The following is an 18,285-nucleotide window of genomic DNA, read 5'->3' as shown; positions in this document are numbered from 1 at the left end:
TGGCATATGGCGATCTCGAACTCGGGTCAATCACGTCAAAAAGTACACGCTTTACCATCTATGCCACTGGAACTGTTGTTTGATGAGTGTCTTTTGGAGTGTTGACTAGCCCAATCACACGTTGGTGGGCAGAGTTGGTGTAAATAGCCTCTGCCAACACGGCTGGCTATTTGCACTTATTGTAAATAGACACTCCATTAATTGAATATAATATTATCTGCTCCATTGCAGCGGCACAGTACTGCAAACACAAGATGTTTTCCTGTAATAATGTAAGGAACCACTCGTTATACATAAATCTTATTACAGCAAATGTTTTTACTTATATATACAATATTTTCTAGAAGTCCTGTTTTTATCGTCTCCTAGCAAACACTGTACATTATGATGATGACTTCACCAATTTGTTGTCCTTTGGTCAGCATGTCATTACTTCATGACAAAGTTGTGAGGTTGTTTCTTAAAGTTCCATTTTTTGAAATCTTGGCTAACATTCCAGAAATGTCATGGACACGTCCTCAAAAGACATCACTAGTTAAGCTGCGTTCACACCATGTCATAATCACCATAATTCTGAGATGACAACACGTGACATTCTACTCCCCAGCAAACATGCCCGTGCGGGCCCACTGCAGGTTTTCTGTGGGACAGTGTGGGCAGAGCAAACCCACACTAAACTCACAGGGGCCCACAGCAATTTTGCCCTTTGGGGGCCCTATGTGGGTTTCGTGTGGGCAAGCCCACTGTGGTTTTCCTCAAACTGCAAACTGCTATGGGCCTAAGCATTGGCTAACCCTCAGGGGGCCCAAAACAACAAAAAAAAACAAAAAAAAAAAACACCTGGGGCTTCTTGCGGGGTTGCCCATTTGGGCCCCCATGAGGGTTTTCTGTGGGCAATCCACCATATTAACAACACAGGAGAGCAACAACTTTGTTTTAAGATTGGATGCTAATCAAAATAAACTTTTATATTTATTTATTTATTTTGTTAATCTACATGCAAATGCTGCACTAATATTAGATTTTTGTGACAATGACAGTAAAATGAAAACAATACATTGTCCTTAACAAAAATATATATAATATATTCAACAGCCCATCAAATACTTAACTTAAACAGCACACGGTCAACAAGAAAACCTGTTGTTTGTAGCAGCTTTCAGACAAGATTATATTTTACCATATTACTTTAGTTCAAAATCCCAATTGGACCTCAACAGAACACCCAATATAATATTAACATAGGTGCACAATGTCATATATAGATTAGGGCTGGTAAGCAATTAAAATTTTTAATCTAATTAATTACATGATGTGGCGATTAATTCATCTAATTAATCGCAAATTAATCACACACCAAATTTGGCTGAGAAATTACTCCCAACAGATCATTTAAAGTCATTGTTGTGTAAAGCATCAAACAGACATTACAAAAAGTAGCTTCAGCAAAAAATATTTTGTTTGATAAGATTTATTACATATACTCTTTTTGACCATGAGGGTGAGTAAATGATGACACAATTGTCATTTTTGGGTGGGTGAACTACTTCAATAGTTTATTTTATTAATTTTATTATTATTACTATGGAAATATGAAATTATTTCTTTAATGAAACGATACTCTAAATAATAATCTAAAATTGCCAGTAGGTGGTGGTAAATGTCTTAAAGGGGTGGTTTACTGTTTTTTTTTCTAGGCTTCATTGTGTTTATTGGGTGCAGTCTAACGTGTTCATGCTTAGTTTTTTAAAAACGCATTATTTTTCATATAATTTACCTTTATTCCACACCGCTCTGTCCCTTTTCTGACAAACGCCTCGATTATTTCCTGTTTTTATGAAGCCCCTCTCAGAAATACGTGATGGGCTCTGATTGGTTAGCTGGCTCAGTTTGTTGTGATTCACTAAAATGCCGAGCGTGCGTCTGTCCCGCCCCTCAGATCAGCGGCATGTGCTCCGGTTGTATAGTAAAAGGCGTCGTCTATATTGCTTATCAATTTGAGCCTGATTGAGACGCAGTGGATATTAATGAAGAGAATCGCGCAGAACCTGTGCAAGCACAGCTCTTAATGGTATGTTTGTTTGTTTGTTTGTTGTCTCATAATTTTAGATACGCTGTTATTATGGTACTATTTATGTTAGCTTTTAATATACGGTTTTATTCTGATTAAAGCTTTAATACAGTAAGGCAACCACACACGCGTCCATGTATAACGCTTCTCATTGCTATGTGGAAATGTATAATTGGAACAGTTTGTTGGAGCTGATCTGACGATCTGAATGAGAGAGAGAGAGAGATGCAGAGCAGGGCGACGTGAGGAACAGTATTAAGAACGGCTGTTTTAGAACATTAATTTTGAAACTTGTGAATCCATTAGAATCTTAAGAAGACAGAATCGCGATTCATATATGAATATATTTTTTTTATGTGCACCCCTAGTTTTCTCTTCCTCTTCTCTAAAGCAGCACAGCATGGCTTCGTCCCCTTCCTTACATGTTCCCGAGGGCGGGGTTTATCTGGGTTCATGATGTAACAGACCCGAGAAGTATTTCGTTGTAGTCCCTTATCAGCTGTTTTTGTAGGCATTAAACTTCCAGAATTTTAAAAGATGATATCTCTGTTTGCATTAATCTTTCAGCGCTGCAACTTTGCAGATATTGTTTATGCTCAAACAGCTAACATAAGACCAGCGGGCAACTGGCAGCCCACTGGTGGCAAAGTCGGCGGCCCACCGGCGTACCCCGCCCACGGTTCACCGGCGTTTTGCTCATCGTTATTCCAGCGGACCACCAACGGCAGCCACCACAATCAAAGCAGCTTTAGAAAATTTCAAGGTTTCAAGCAGTGTTGCCAGATATTGTTACAAAAATTAAACACAACCAATCTCCTGAAAAATGCACCAAAATAAGTTTAAATCTTGTATTTTGCAAATAGGAAACAGAATCTCTAACCTCCACCTTCATCCTCCCACTTTATTAATGCCCTAATTACTTTATTAACACTGTTACATTAAGTATCAAAACAAGTCCAACGACGCTTAAAATAACTAGAACTGGCAGAGCGGAGGCTGCACTTGCGGCAAGCTCCTTCACTCCTGCGTTTTGCAGCTGCTGCGAGTCAGCCACATGAATTTATTCATAAGGTTTTCAAATTTTATTTTTGAACATGAAACATTTATGGAGGTCTGGACCTCATAGCTGGCTATGGGCCTGCATGTGAAAAGTGAATGAGTGTAAAAACACATTACATTTGCCCTTTTCGTGAATGGCATTACATTTAATTATACAAGACGAAGAAAAGCGATGTTTGATCAAGGCTTTTGGAGGGTCCAAATTATTTGTTGCACTCTGTTGATAAAAAAACTCGTAAATGATCACAGACTCTGTAACACATGATCTAAGTTAAAGTTCAAGCAAGCTTTATTGCTTACTCCATTCTGCTATGATAGGCTACTGAACACTTTCTTTCCATTTCTATTTCTTTTTTTTCTACTAGTGCTCTTATTTAAGATTATGGATGCTTGTCTCTTGTCAAATTTGTACACAAAGTTTCACTGGAAAATAAGAAGAATAAAGTTATTTTTCTTTTTTGATAAAGTGTTAAATAGAACATATTTACACTTATAATTTTAATAAAAATAATACTTTCTTTAGTTATACAAGGCATATTTGTTAAATGAAAGCTACGAATCGAACAGATTTGCATTTAAAATGGTAATTTCATGTAATTTGACGAACTTCCGGTTTAAGCCACGCCCACTTCCGGATCTATCCGAATACAGATACAGATACAAATAATTTTGAGATTGTCACAGATACAGATACAGATACAAATAATGGCTCCGCTGCACACCCTTACTGGGTACTATCAATAGTCCAGAGTTTTGTGACATTATTTAGCTTACTTTGCTATAATTTTGTTAAATCGCAATCTGATTTTATTCTATATCCCTTAGTAAGCATATAATTTGTCCTCAGTATTCAGGGAACAGACACAGTCTACACTCTAAAAAGTAGTTTTATAGTCCATTCAAATAAAATGTTTTAATTGGTCAAACATTTAGAAGACTACAGCAAGTTATGTCATTTAAAATTTAACACAACCCCTTAACTGTCACCGTCCCACCTGTGGGACGCTTGGCGCTCTTTTTTTCGTTGTCTTTTTTCCCTATCAAATATTTGAGTAATCATCATAAATTATATATCATTCGAAAGCTTAACACCTCAAAATTCATCCTATGAAAACCATTTTGAAATCGGACATTGCGTTACCATGGAAATTGTACTTTAACCCCTTAACTGTCACTCACAGTTTTGAACATAGACATTATAGTGCACTATCCGAACTTCATTTTTTATAATTCATGAATGAAAACATTTTCCAATGTGATTTTGATGTACCATTTCCATGGTAATGCAATGTCTGATTTTAAAATGGGTTTCAAAGGATGAATTTTGAGATTTTAAGTTTTCAACTGATATATAATTTCTTATGATTTCTAAAGCGTGATAGAGAAAAAGGCAACTAAGAAGACTTTCTGTGACAAAGGTCAGAACTCCTGTTATGATATACATTTTTTAGGGCCACTCTTGTCATAAATTAATCTATTACTTTTCCTACATCATTTTTTAACAAAAAAAGTGGTAAAATACCTATTTAGGAGTCCTAGACCTTTCCAACGATATATAGTTTGTCATGATTAGATTAGGATTTAATTGTAAAATAGTGAAGTAAACGTAGGCGTCCCACAGGGTGGACGGTGACAGTTAAGAGGTTAAAATCTTTTGGCGGTCTCCTCCCCCTTAGTGGGTGGTGTCAAGTGTCATATTACACAATGTATTACGGTCTTTTAGAATCAAAACTTTTTATAATCTTGACAAAATACATATTGACTCTCAGGATTCCATATGTGGTGGTCTTTTTGTGATCGGAGTAATATTGACCGAGGAATTTAGACATTTGTGACAGAAAAATGCATTTAAAAAAATTCAATGGAGTTGAATGGCACCCGGTGGCTGTTTGTGGTATGACACCCTAAATAAAATCTCACAGAAACCTAAATTTTTCTCATATCAACTTCAAATTTGGAACATAACTTATTGAGACATAAGGCTTTCATTTTATGCCAATTTTAGAGTAAAACCTGTTATGTAAAATATTTATTTTATATAAAATATAAAACAAATAATATTTTGTATTTTCTTTACAGTAAATTTAAACTTTATAACTTTTTGTTACTTTCATATTTTAAAATAATTCCACTTTTGCAGTAATCTGCTGATTGTCTTCTTTAAAAAGAGTCCAACCTTATGTCTGTATTCCAAAGCATTCATGAATTATAAGAGTTTAAGTTCGGATAGTGCACTTTCATGTATATGTTCAAAAATGGGGGGTGACAGTTCCATGTGTTATATTATTTGGGCATCATAAGAAATTGCAGGGGAACTAAAACATATATTTTTATAGTTTAACAAAATTATTAAAAATAATTAACTGGTGTTTATCAATCACTAAAAACACACAATTTACAACACATAATAGCCATTATTTAATAACAATCTCAATTTATAACATTTGTCATACAGACTAAACATACAGGCTTAAAGAAAAAAAGTCACCTACATCTCGGATGGCCTAAGGGTCAGTAAATTAACAGCGAATTTTCATTTTTGGGTGAACTATCCCTTTAAAGCTCCAGTTGACAAACATTACATCTGTAATACAACTGCAAAATTCAGTTTAAACTTTAATGAACTAAGAAAAACCTAAACAAGCTAAACAAAATGTTAGCAAACAAACATTTACAAATATTACTACTGTTCACAATTACATCTTTAAAATGAGGCAGAAGTCACAAAAAAAGAAAATCAAGTCAAGTCACCTTTATTTATAATGCCCTTTATTCAATACTGATCGTGTCAAAGCAGCTTTACAGTCAAACAGGAAAATAGTTTGTTAATAATGCAAGAGGACATTAACAAGTCATTTTTCCAGTTAAAGTCAGTTCATTGATGATTCAATGAAATCATCATTCAGTTCAGCTCTCTTCCAATAATGTCTGTGCAATAAGCCAAGCGTCCCCAAATAAGCAAGCCAAAGACGACAGCCGCAAGGACCCAAAACTCCATCGGTGACAGAAACGAAGTAGAAAACCTTGGGAGAAACCAGGCTCAGTCGAGGGGCAGTTCTCCTCTGACCAGACGAAACCAGAATGGCATGGTTTAATTCCTGCACAGGTCAGATTGAGCAGAGGATTTGTCTGGTTCTCGTGGTCTTGTCCCGATGGCCAACGAGGTCTTCACTGGGGATCTGTCTCTGGAGCTCATCTAGCTGACATGGTCTCCGCTGACATTCAGGGCTGTAGAGGTCATCTCTAGGTGCTGATCCACCATCTGATCTGGATACGGACTGGATCTGGGTGGCTATGGTGACCTCGGAATAAGAATGAAACAGACTAATATTAGCGTAGATGCCACTGAGAACAAAGCACATTTTAATTGTAGTAAACACTCTAAACATTTACACACATTACCTGGAATGAAAACAATAAACTCCTAGTCTTGAAGGTACACACAGTATGTAGTTGCAGTGGAGCGGTCTGGTGTTTGGTGCCTTGGAAGAACTGACTGGGTTTCATCTGAAATCTTGCAGTGATGACAAAGCACCAATGAAACCTTTGGCCACACCCTGATGGAGAAAGAAAAGTAAATTTTAGGTAAAAAAAATTTAATGATGTCTTTTAAATCACTTACAATGTATCAATATCAGTTAATTAAGTGAATTTGTGATGAAACAGAAGTTGAAACCATTTTTTTTTTTTTTTTGGCATAAATCCATCCATTGCACAACAGGGAGCATTGATGCTGACTGGATTTGTAATAGAACATGTACACTTCATATTATAGGGCTAAGTTACCTTAAATAGCATAAAATAATAGCATAAAATAATATCATAATATAACGGTCCTGCCTGTTGTTGATAAATACCAATGGTGACATTTTACAAATTGATTGATCAGTTGTCCCAGTGTTTACTGAGCCACGGTCTTTCCCTGTGCAGGAACTCGTGTGCACTATCTAGTGATTCACTAACCTAGAACTGACTGAGACGCTTTGAACGGCCTCGTGAAACGATTCAGTTGTTCATTTTCGTTCGGAACGATGAACTTCTCTTACGAAGCGCCATTCACGAGACAAGAATTCATTATAGTAACACAGCTTTTGACATTGTGTTTTATGAGTGCAACTCACCTAATTCGTGAACTTGACAAGATGACGGCGCTGTTTCTCCCGCGAAGTCACTCAGGCCCGTGCCGAATGATCTCAGTGTTGGCTGAATTTGTTTTTATTAGTTTAGTCAACATTTAGCATTCTGAATGTTGACTGGATTTGAAAATAACCATTCATTTAATATTTTTAAAATATATTTATGCAGACTTAATGTGTCTTCTCAACTAAGCACAAGCAATGAAGAGAGTTCAACTTAAATATTTGGTAACACTTTATTTTGATAGTCCACTTTAGACATTCTACTAACAGTAAGTAACTTTGCAACTACACGTCAACTAGCAGTCATTAAGAGTATTAGTAGACTGTCGGCTTAATATCTTCTAACACTTTATTTTGATGGGTCCACAACATACAACATACTGAGTATGAGAAACTTTAAAAGTATATGTCAACTTATTCTACTAACCCTAAATCTACCCTACTGAGAGTTAGTAGACATGTAGTTGCAAATTAATGAGAATTAGTTGACACGTAGTTACAAAGTTACTTATAGTTAGTAGAATGTCTAAAGTGGACTATCAAAATAAAGTGTAACCGAATATTTTTGCCATTTCAACATTTTGTTAATTGGATTTTTTACAGTGTACATATGCCACAGTATTATTGAAGTGGGAGGAACATCATAACTAATTTATACAACTGTTAAAAAGTCTGGGGTCAGTAGGATTTTTACATCTTTGAAAGAAGTCTCTTATACTCGCAACTCAAAAAACAGTTAAAACAATAACATTGTGAAATGATATTACAATTCAAGAGAACTGTTTTTTTTTTTTTTTTTTTTATTTGAATATGTTAAAATTGTAATGTATTGCTGTGATCGAAGCTGAATTTAACATTACTCCAGTCTTCAGTGTCACATGATCCTTCAAAAATAAATCTGATTTGCTGCTCACGAAACATTTCTGATTATTAACAATATTAAAAAAAGATGTGCTGATAAACATTTTAGTGTAAACTTTTTTTTTTCTTTTCTTCAGGATTCATTGTTAAATAGACTCCAGACCTATAAATGGTATTGTACAATACTGTTCTAAAGTTTACTGTCAGTGAGGTCAAGTGAGAGTAAATATATTTGTTTCAAATAAACACTATTCATTTTAAACTTTGTTCATTAAGGAATCCTGAATAATACACACAAAACACAAAACAAAATACGAATATGAATATTTCCTGAGCAGCAAATCAGCATATTAGAATGATTTCTGAATAACCATCATGTAAAACTGAAGAGTAATAATACTGAAAATTCATCTTTGATCACAGAAATAAAATACATTTTAACATCACTCACTCATGTTTGGATGTCAAAACCTTCTTAAAATAACTTTAATAAAGAATTGTAAAAGATGCATGGTGATATGCATTTTTTCACAACATATTTGCATATATGAAGTGATTTAATGAGCTTTCTCATGCAGCTTACCTACGTTTCCCACATATCTGTCAGCAGCTTCCTTCAGAAACTTAGATATCTTGGAGCTTCTCTTCTGTTTTAGAAGTGTTACTCCTGAAACCAAAGAACAATTTTTTTATCAATAATTGTTTGCCATTAAATATCGAATCACGTTTTAACTAGATTCAGTTAATACATGCTCCTTTAAGTGACGTCACCAATTAACAGTAAAGTTACAGCACATATTTTAGGCTAAATAAATTTGTCTAATTCCAATAACCCATTGACAAAACCTTTACGAAGCTATTAAAATCTTGAATTTTAATCGTTTTGTAGTTATATGACCCATTCATACATAGGTGTAAACTGCAACCCGCAGGTGATAGTGGGACAAAGTAGCACTTTTGTTTTTATTTAATTTTTATAGATTTTTAAAAAAAAATTTTATTAGATTTTGTATTGTTGTTTTTAACGATCATTCAAACTATTGTTTTCATTTAAAAATGTGCTTGCAATTTTTGTACTATACTTTTGTTAATTATAACTCTCACTATTTTTATTCAGTGCTTCAGATTCCTTTTAACTGTAAAAATGTAATGTAATACATAAATGTAATATATAACAAAGATGACATGTAAGAGCTCAGTAGAAACACAGGACAGACCCTCCGCTTGCCACTGGTGCACCAACGGAGGCCCAGCCGTGGCAAACCGCTAGTGGCGTGCCACCCAAAAAACACTGGCTGACCGACAGCGTTTTTAGATTGGTCGGCTCGCCGATGGTGTGCCGACGGTGGTCCGACCGTATTAAGCCGCTGAATTTGTGCCGCCCAAAAACCGCTGGTGGACTACACTAACTAACGTTAAAAAAGTGAAATTGCAATCAACCTTTAATGATTACCCAGTCAACAATTTGATCTCACAGTGATGTCACTACGATCTCCCAGGATACTCGTGATGAGGTCACAATGTGAGGTAACAGTGAGCTAAAAGTGTAACCTCACAGCGCCCTCACTGTGTGCTCATACTAATGTGAGGTCAAAGTGCACTCACTGCACAGAGACTAGGTACCCAGCATGCATTGCAGCATGAAGCTTTTGACTGTCACCATTGTTGAGATTCATACACTGATTACTGATGTCTCTCTTTGTGTTTAAATGACACCATAGTTCAAAATGTTTGCATCTTATCATGCTTTTAAAATCTTTCAAAAAAAATTATGACAATGATGGGTCCTATACTGTATAATCACAGAGCTGTTATTAGAAACTTTAGATTAATAACCTCTCACAAAGACTGCATACTGAATCTAGGTGACGGTTGCGCTTTTATCATCATTAACAAACCAATATCAACTGATTGCAGTCTCTTTTTGGTTTTGCTTGTCATAACAAATGTGCTTTACAAACACAGTTACAGCAGCCCCCAAAAAAATATAATGTTATAAAGTCAAGGGTCAAGAGCCCAACTAAAGCAAACACTACTCGCCACGGTAACGTCAAACAAAACAATAAAACATCATCATCTAAATCTCTGTTAATTCTCAATAAGCGCTTTTGTAGATGTCTGACAGAAATAACAACCCCGCTCATCATTTTGGGTTCACAATGATCTCACATATTACTCACAATGTGAGGATCACCGTATGAGAATGGTGTGATGTCACTGTGATCATCGCGTGATCTCACGTGTTGACTGGGTATGTCATTTATTCATTCATTTGATTCCTTCAAATGGCTGATTCATTAAGGAGCGAAGTAAATGCTTCTTTATGAATGGTCCATTGAATCATTAGGATTGCTCGACTTGAAGCGGATCATCACCATCAGACTGATCGGTGCGTGACATCAAAGTACTGCAAGAGCTATAGAAAGGCTCTGCATGCTTTTGAATCGCTCTTGCGGTACTTTGATGTCATACACCGCTGGACCTGTGCAGCTCCACTTCAAATCCAACGCGCCTATGGCCAATAACATAATATGTGTTTTAACTGAAAGCGCTGTTCCTCTCAGCCACTTGCTGAACAGAGCAGACGCACAGAGAGAGAAAGAGGTGTGTGCGCAGCGGAAAAGAGAGACCTCGCGCTCGTGTGGCAGTACCAGCAAGTCACAGAAACTAAATAAGATTTAGGCAAACACTAAAGATTGGTCGCTAGGCGCTTTTTGAAAAAAAAAAAAGAAAAAAAGTTGCTAATGTGGTCTGAAAAGTCGCTAAGTTGGTGACACTGTCAGCATCTCTATCCATTTCCATTTCTCTAACTTAACGCGTTAAGTGTTAAGTTAATTAGTGTCATTAAAAGGAATTTGCGTTAACACGTTATCGTGTTAATTTTGACAACCCTAGTATATACATAAATACACTGACAACACAAATTCATATTATATTATATTATACACACATATATATACAGGTGCTGGTCATATAATTAGAATATCATCAAAAAGTTGATTTATTTCACTAATTCCATTCAAAAAGTGAAACTTGTATATTATATTCATTCATTACACACATACTGATATATTTCAAATGTTTATTTCTTTTAATTTTGATGATTATAACTGACAACTAAGGAAAATCCCAAATTCAGTATCTCAGAAAATTAGAATATTGTGAAAAGGTTCAATATTGACACCTGGTGCCACACTCTAATCAGCTAATTAACTCAAAACACCTGAAAATGCCTTTAAATGGTCTCTCAGTCTAGTTCTGTAGGCTACACAATCATGGGGAAGACTGCTGACTTGACAGTTGTCCAAAAGACGACCATTGACACATTGCACAAGGAGGGCAAGACACAAAAGGTCATTGCAAAAGAGGCTGGCTGTTCACAGAGCTCTGTGTCCAAGCACATTAATAGAGAGGCGAAGGGAAGGAAAAGATGTGGTAGAAAAAAGAGTACAAGCAATAGGGATAACCGCACCCTGGAGAGGATTGGGAAACAAAACCCATTCAAAAATGTGGGGGAGATTCACAAAGAGTGGACTGCAGCTTGGAGTCAGTGCTTCAAGAACCACTACGCACAGACGTATGCAAGACATGGGTTTCAGCTGTCGCATTCCTTGTGTCAAGCCACTCTTGAACAAGAGACAGCTTCAGAAGCGTCTCGCCTGGGCTAACGACAAAAAGGACTGAACTGCTGCTGAGTGGTCCAAAGGTATGTTCTCTGATGAAAGTAAATTTTGCATTTCCCTTGGAAATCAGGGTCCCAGAGTCTGGAGGAAGAGAGGAGAGGCACACAAGCCACGTTGCTTGAGGTCCAGTGTAAAGTTTCCACAGTCAGTGATGGTTTGGGGTGCCATGTCATCTGCTGGTGTTGGTCCACTGTGTTTTCTGAGGTCTAAGGTCAACACAGCCGTATACCAGGAAGTTTTAGAGCAACTTTATGGAGATGGAGATTTCCAACTTTATGGAGATGCAGATTTCATTTTCCAAGAGGACTTGGCACCTGCACACAGTGCCAAAGCAACCAGTATCTGGTTTAAGGACCATGGTATCCCTGTTCTTAATTGGCCTGCAAACTCGCCTGACCTTAACCCCATAGAAAATCTGTTGTGAAGAGGAAGATGCGATATGCCAGACCCAACAATGCAGAAGAGCTGAAGGCCACTATCATTTACATTTTACATTTACATTTAAACATTTAGCAGACGCTTTTATCCAAAGCGACGTACAATGAGAACAATAGAAGCAATGAGACCATCGAGAGTGTAGCAGTATACAAGTCCCATGACAAGTTTCAGTTAGCCCAGCACAGTACACGTAGCTAGGGTTTTTTTTTTTTTTTTTTTATCGATAGAATAGGTAAGTGTTAGTATTAGTTGGTCAGGTGCTGGCGAAAAAGATGCGTCTTTAGATGTTTCTTGAAAATGGATAAAGATTCAGCTGTTCGAATTGTGATTGGGAGGTCATTCCACCAGCTGGGCACAGTCCAGGAAAAGGTCTGTGAGAGGGATTTGGTACCTCTTTGTGATGGCACCACAAGGCGTCGTTCACTTGCAGAACGCAAGCTTCTGGAGGGTGCATAAGTTTGAACTATCAGAGCAACCTGGGCTCTCATAACACCTGAGCAGTGCCACAGACTGATCGACTCCATGCCACGCCACATTGCTGCAGTAATTCAGGCAAAAGGAGCCCCAACTAAGTATTGAGTGCTGTACATGCTCATACTTTTCATGTTCATACTTTTCAGTTGGCCAAGATTTCTAAAAATCCTTTCTTTGTATTGGTCTTAATATTCTAATTTTCTGAGATACTGAATTTGGGATTTTCCTTAGTTGTCAGTTATAATCATCAAAATGAAAAGAAATAAACATTTGAAATATATCAGTCTGTGTGTAATGAATGAATATAATATACAAGTTTCACTTTGTGAATGGAATTAGTGAAATAAATAAACTTTTTGATGATATTCTAATTATATGACCAGCACCTGTGTGTGTATATATATATATATATATATGAATATGTAAATTATAATAGTATACATTGTTTTTGTTGTAAAATAATGTATTTATATTTGTATATAAATACACTGTAGGCTATTATTAAATATGAATTTAATTTGACAAAATGAAATGAATTTATTTGACAAAAAAAAAAACGTGAATAAACAGATCATTGACTGATTTGTTAATGTATTCATTGTTATTTCTGGTCTTGATTAGTGATGTAATAATTTATTAAATATTTCTGAAAGGAAAAAAGTGAAAAGTAATATTTAATAATATAATACATTAAATGGTGCGTCAGCTCTTCAGCACATGATTAATTATAGCCAAGGAGACTGCTGGTACTCTGCATGTTAATGATCTGTCATTCTGGCTTCAACTGGTACCACACAGCTCTGCCCAACCAGGTAAGCTTTCTTAGTTAATTTAGGCCTAGTTCTTAGTTAGTTTCTGAATTTTCTATTAAAATTAGTAAAATTCGTCAAAATGGTTGTTAATGAATTAATAGGAATTAAATTACACATTTTAGTGATTTACGATTGTTGCTTCTCTTTTTTTTAAATGACAAACGGTTATAAAGCCCGACTATCCTCTACAGATCGTTTTCTGAGGTAATCTCTGAGGTATATCCTCTAAAATTGCACATGCATTCATTAAATTAAATTATTTCACATCCATTTTGGTGTTCATTTGGTTTATTGTTGTTTTTCCTTTGCTGTTTTCATGATGACTTAATAACGCCCATTTCACAATGCAAATGTGAGCTTTTGCGGCAGCGTCACATCAGCGTAACGTCTCGGTTACGTATGTAACCCTCGTTCCCTGAAGGAGGGAACGGAGACGTCACGACCGACGAATTGGGATCTCGCTAAGAGAGACCAATCCACTTCGAGTGTAACTAAACGAGCCAATGCACATTGGCATGCGATTACTGCATCCAGCTGCCACTGATCACAGCGTGAGTATAAGTAGGCAGCAGGTGCAGCGCATATTCAGGTTTTCGCTGAGGAGCCGAGCCGGTGACCCGGCAGCTCAACGGTGGTACAGCAGCCGTGGCGACGCGACGGGACGTGACGTCCTCCGTTCCCTCCTTCAGGGAACGAAGGTTACATATGTAACCGAGACGTTCCCTTTCAGTCGGTCACTCCGAGTCACGTCGGGTGACCGACAAATTGGGATCCCTACCATACTGCACCTTCCAGTGTCTTGTGGAAGCCTCCTGCGCTCCTACTTTTTGGCATAGGTCAGGACTCACCACAAGAAGATCAGCTACTGTTGCTATGGCACTGGCCACGCAGTAAGATTGGATAACACTGGGAAAACGTACCCGTTCCACTTGGAACAGGAACGCTGCGGAAGCCCAACCTTCCCGAAGGAGGTTCAGAAGCACTTACACATATAACAACCGTTTAGGTGAATATGGAAGATTAGAGGTGACTGTAGCCTCTTGGTTAATGGCAGGAAGTCTGCCGGGGAAACACGGGCTCTGAGGCTATACCGTGGACTTACACATATGGGATCCAATTAGGTCTCTACATATGGAACCCAGCCCTCTACCGGTTCTCACGGATTTATCGAGTGAGGGCCTGGCGCCAGACGTTCCGCCACGTCTGGCTACCGAGGGGACGGAGGAGCTCGACAGGGTCAACCAACGGACTCTCTGGAGCAGTTTTAGCAAGCCGACCCGAAACCGGAGCCTCTCAGTGTTTCCACCCGTTTGAGGTGAGAACAGAGGAGGAAACCGGTTCCACACGGAGGCTATAGAATCTAGTGAACGTTTTAGGGGTCGCCCAGCCCGCAGCTCTACAAATGTCTGCCAGCGAGGCACCATGAGCCAGCGCCCAGGAGGATGCAACACTTCTAGTAGAATGAGCTCTCAACCTGAACGGGCAGGGCACACCATCCTCTGTTTAGAGACGGCATTCCACTTCTACTTAAAAGATACTATTGACCAACATGTAATTTTTTTTGTATTCAGCACAAACTGTGCTACAATAATATGTGACCAAGATGGATGTACATGTTTGCATTTTTTTAGAAAAAAAAATTATGCGTGGTTAGTAAGTTTTGGGAAAAAAAATGTAGCTGAAATAAGGCCATAAAACCCACACTAAATAGTTGTGAATAAGACTTTTGAGTAATCAGTCTTGTAGGCTAGAATATTTACTTCAAAATTATGTGAAATTCAAATCATTCTGCTTACTCATTCACAGAAAACAATATATTGATTTAAAATTTTCAAGACATGTTTTGTAATCGAGGGTCTATATGCGAGGGAGTGGCAATGGCCATGAATATTAAGTGAGTCTCACCTGAGAGACAAAGGGCCCTCCCCTAATGGCCTCTGATGGCCCATCAGTGTGACTGTGACTGTGAGGCAGGTAAGAGAGAATGTGAGGAGATTGAAAAAAAGGGTTTTTTTAATTATTTGTATTTTATTTACAACACAGTATAATCAAAACATACATAATGAAGGTCAAAGACACATTATTGTGCACACTTATCTAACCACAGAAATGTGAACATACATTGTCATTCCTGCAACAGATTCTGTTCAACAAGTGAAACAAGTAAATCATACCTGATATTTACGTGTTTTATTTAAGTGTTTCTACTTCTTTCCATGGATTCAAGAAGAAAAAAAAACATAATCAGTAGAAAAGGAGCTTGTTTTAACATAGAATATCAGTGTAGTTAAACATCTGATGTTGGTGCAGCGCTCTCAGAGGAAAACAGTTTGAAGAGACATCATGATACATCTGGTGCTGGTATCTGATTCAATAAAATACAAACAACCATGTTAATATCATGTTAATATCAGGAACACCTGTATACTGTATATATATATATATGTTTTGTAGCCATAGACTCACACATGCTTTGTACTATCATAAAAAAAGAGAAAGAAATCTTATATCTGAGAAACTAATTATTATTGTTTAACACGTTATTAAAATCTATTTCTGAACAGAGTGGGCTATTAATAATAAACATATACTAAACATACTTAGACTCGTAGCATTCTTCATGTTACAGTGTACACTCATATTACTTTTATTGTTTTATATAGAGCATGAAAACATCATCGCGCTGTAAGAAATTTAAATATAATGAATTGCCTATCATATTCAAAATGTTTTACACTATTTCAAACACTGTAGTCAGGAATTATAGTTTGGGAAAAACCCAACTATGATTTTGTAGTCATACAGTCTAGTATGTATGATTTTATAGTAGTCTATGATATGATTATGTAGCCACAGACTCAAGCATGCTTTGTACAATAAAACTATGTACTTTGTACTATAAAAAATGATATTTTATATCTGAGAAACTAATTATTATTGTTTAGCACGCTATTAAATATATTTGTGAACAGAGTATTAATAATAAACATGGTCTAAACATTCTTAGACGCGTCGCATTCATCATGTTGTCGTTTGGGAAAAACCCAACTAACTGTTTATGTCACAATAACACGGTAACTAATGCAAAAAAGAAACATTACTTACTCATCGGATTGCTCTCCTCTACTGGATGAAATTGTGTTCTTCTTTCGAGGGAAATCCTGCCTTTATTCAGCGCGTCTTCTTCCAGAAACGAACAGTAGCCACGATGAGGATCTCTTTGTTTGTGTTGGGCGTTTGCATGCGCGCACTTTCCACATGGCTATTTACATATGAACGGTGCGAGCCGCGCGGGGGCGGGACCACATTAGAGATAATGAGTCAGACGGGAAAGATTGAACATCGTGTTGGTTTCATAGGGATTACTTCATCACAGAATGTTTGTTTTCGATAAGACTTGCTTCGTTTCAAAGTAGACACTTCAAGTTTTCTATAGATATAACTCTCATGTCTCTGTGTTGAGTATTTGCTGAGTTACAGATCATTTTAGTGACGCGTTTCTAAAAACAGTTCGCGGAGACGGAGAAGTCAGAGAGCGCACCCTGTTTGTTTTATTATTTTACCAAAAGCACAAAGTTGTGTTGTTATTGTGAGTGTACACAAAAAAAAGTAGACACTTAACAGTTTCGATTGTATAACACTTATTTGTGTGACCAAAATCAACAGAGTATTTTTAGTGTCTTTTGCACTGATCTTAAAAAAACCTATCTGGTATCGCCGGCGATAACGTTGACCCCAGAGAGTTAAGGGTGGAGGGAGACAGCCTTCGCTCCAACCCTTGCTGCAAGAAGGACAGCACGACTCTGATCGGGCACTTCCGGGGGTCTTTCTTGGTGAGAAGAACACCATTCGAACAGGTTCCACTTCAAGGCGTAAGCATGTCTTGTAGACGGCGCTTTCGACGAAGTGATGGTGTCAACTACCTCCTGGGGTAGGTCACCTAGAACATCTGCGTCTCGTCCAGGGACCAGACATGAAGTTTCCAAGGTCTGGACACGGGTGCCATAAGGTGCCCCGTCTCTGAGTCAGTAGATCCTTCCTCAGAGGAATCTGCCAAGGAGGGGCTGTCACGAGGAGCATCAGTTCCGGGAACCAAATCCGAGTGGGCCAGTATGGCGCCACGAGCAGGACCTGCTCCTCGTCCTCCCTGATCTTGCACAGTGTCTGTGCGAGAAGGCTCACTGGGGGAAACGCATACTTGCGAAGGCCCCGTGGCCAGCTGTGTGCCAGTGCGTCCGTGCCGAGTGTTCCCTCGGTCAGGGAGTAAAACAACTGGCAATGAGAGGTTTCTAGGGAAGTAGTCTTCCATAGTCTTCCTCAGTGCCACGGAGCACCTATTTTGACCCCTAACCACCTAAAAGCCCGCGGAGTGCCTATTTTGACGACTAACCACCTAGACTTCATCATTGTCTTCCTCATGCCCACGAAGTGCATCTTGCCCCCTTAACACCTGTTTTTTGTCAAAGAAGGATGTATCTATACCTTGGCTTCAAAAGGTCACGGGACCTCGAGATTCTATACGAGGGTAGCCGAGGGGGCCCCGATGTGATATCCAAAGTTTAGAGTTTCTACGTTGTTCCTAAAAATGGTTCAGGTTCCGGAGTTCCGTGTCCGTATCTACTTAATTGGCCGAAAAAGACCCCCTTGACCGAGAACCACCTGTGAAGTTTCCATTGAAATAAGTTGCGAGTGGGAGGTGGGAAACGCAGGGGTCAAAAGGTCGCATGGCCCCGAAATTCGGTACGGTG

This window comes from Onychostoma macrolepis, chromosome 12 (genome assembly GCF_012432095.1).
Source record: "Onychostoma macrolepis isolate SWU-2019 chromosome 12, ASM1243209v1, whole genome shotgun sequence".
NCBI lineage: Eukaryota > Metazoa > Chordata > Actinopteri > Cypriniformes > Cyprinidae > Onychostoma > Onychostoma macrolepis.
The sequence above is the reverse complement of the archived record's forward strand: the minus strand, read 5'-3'. Positions refer to the sequence as shown.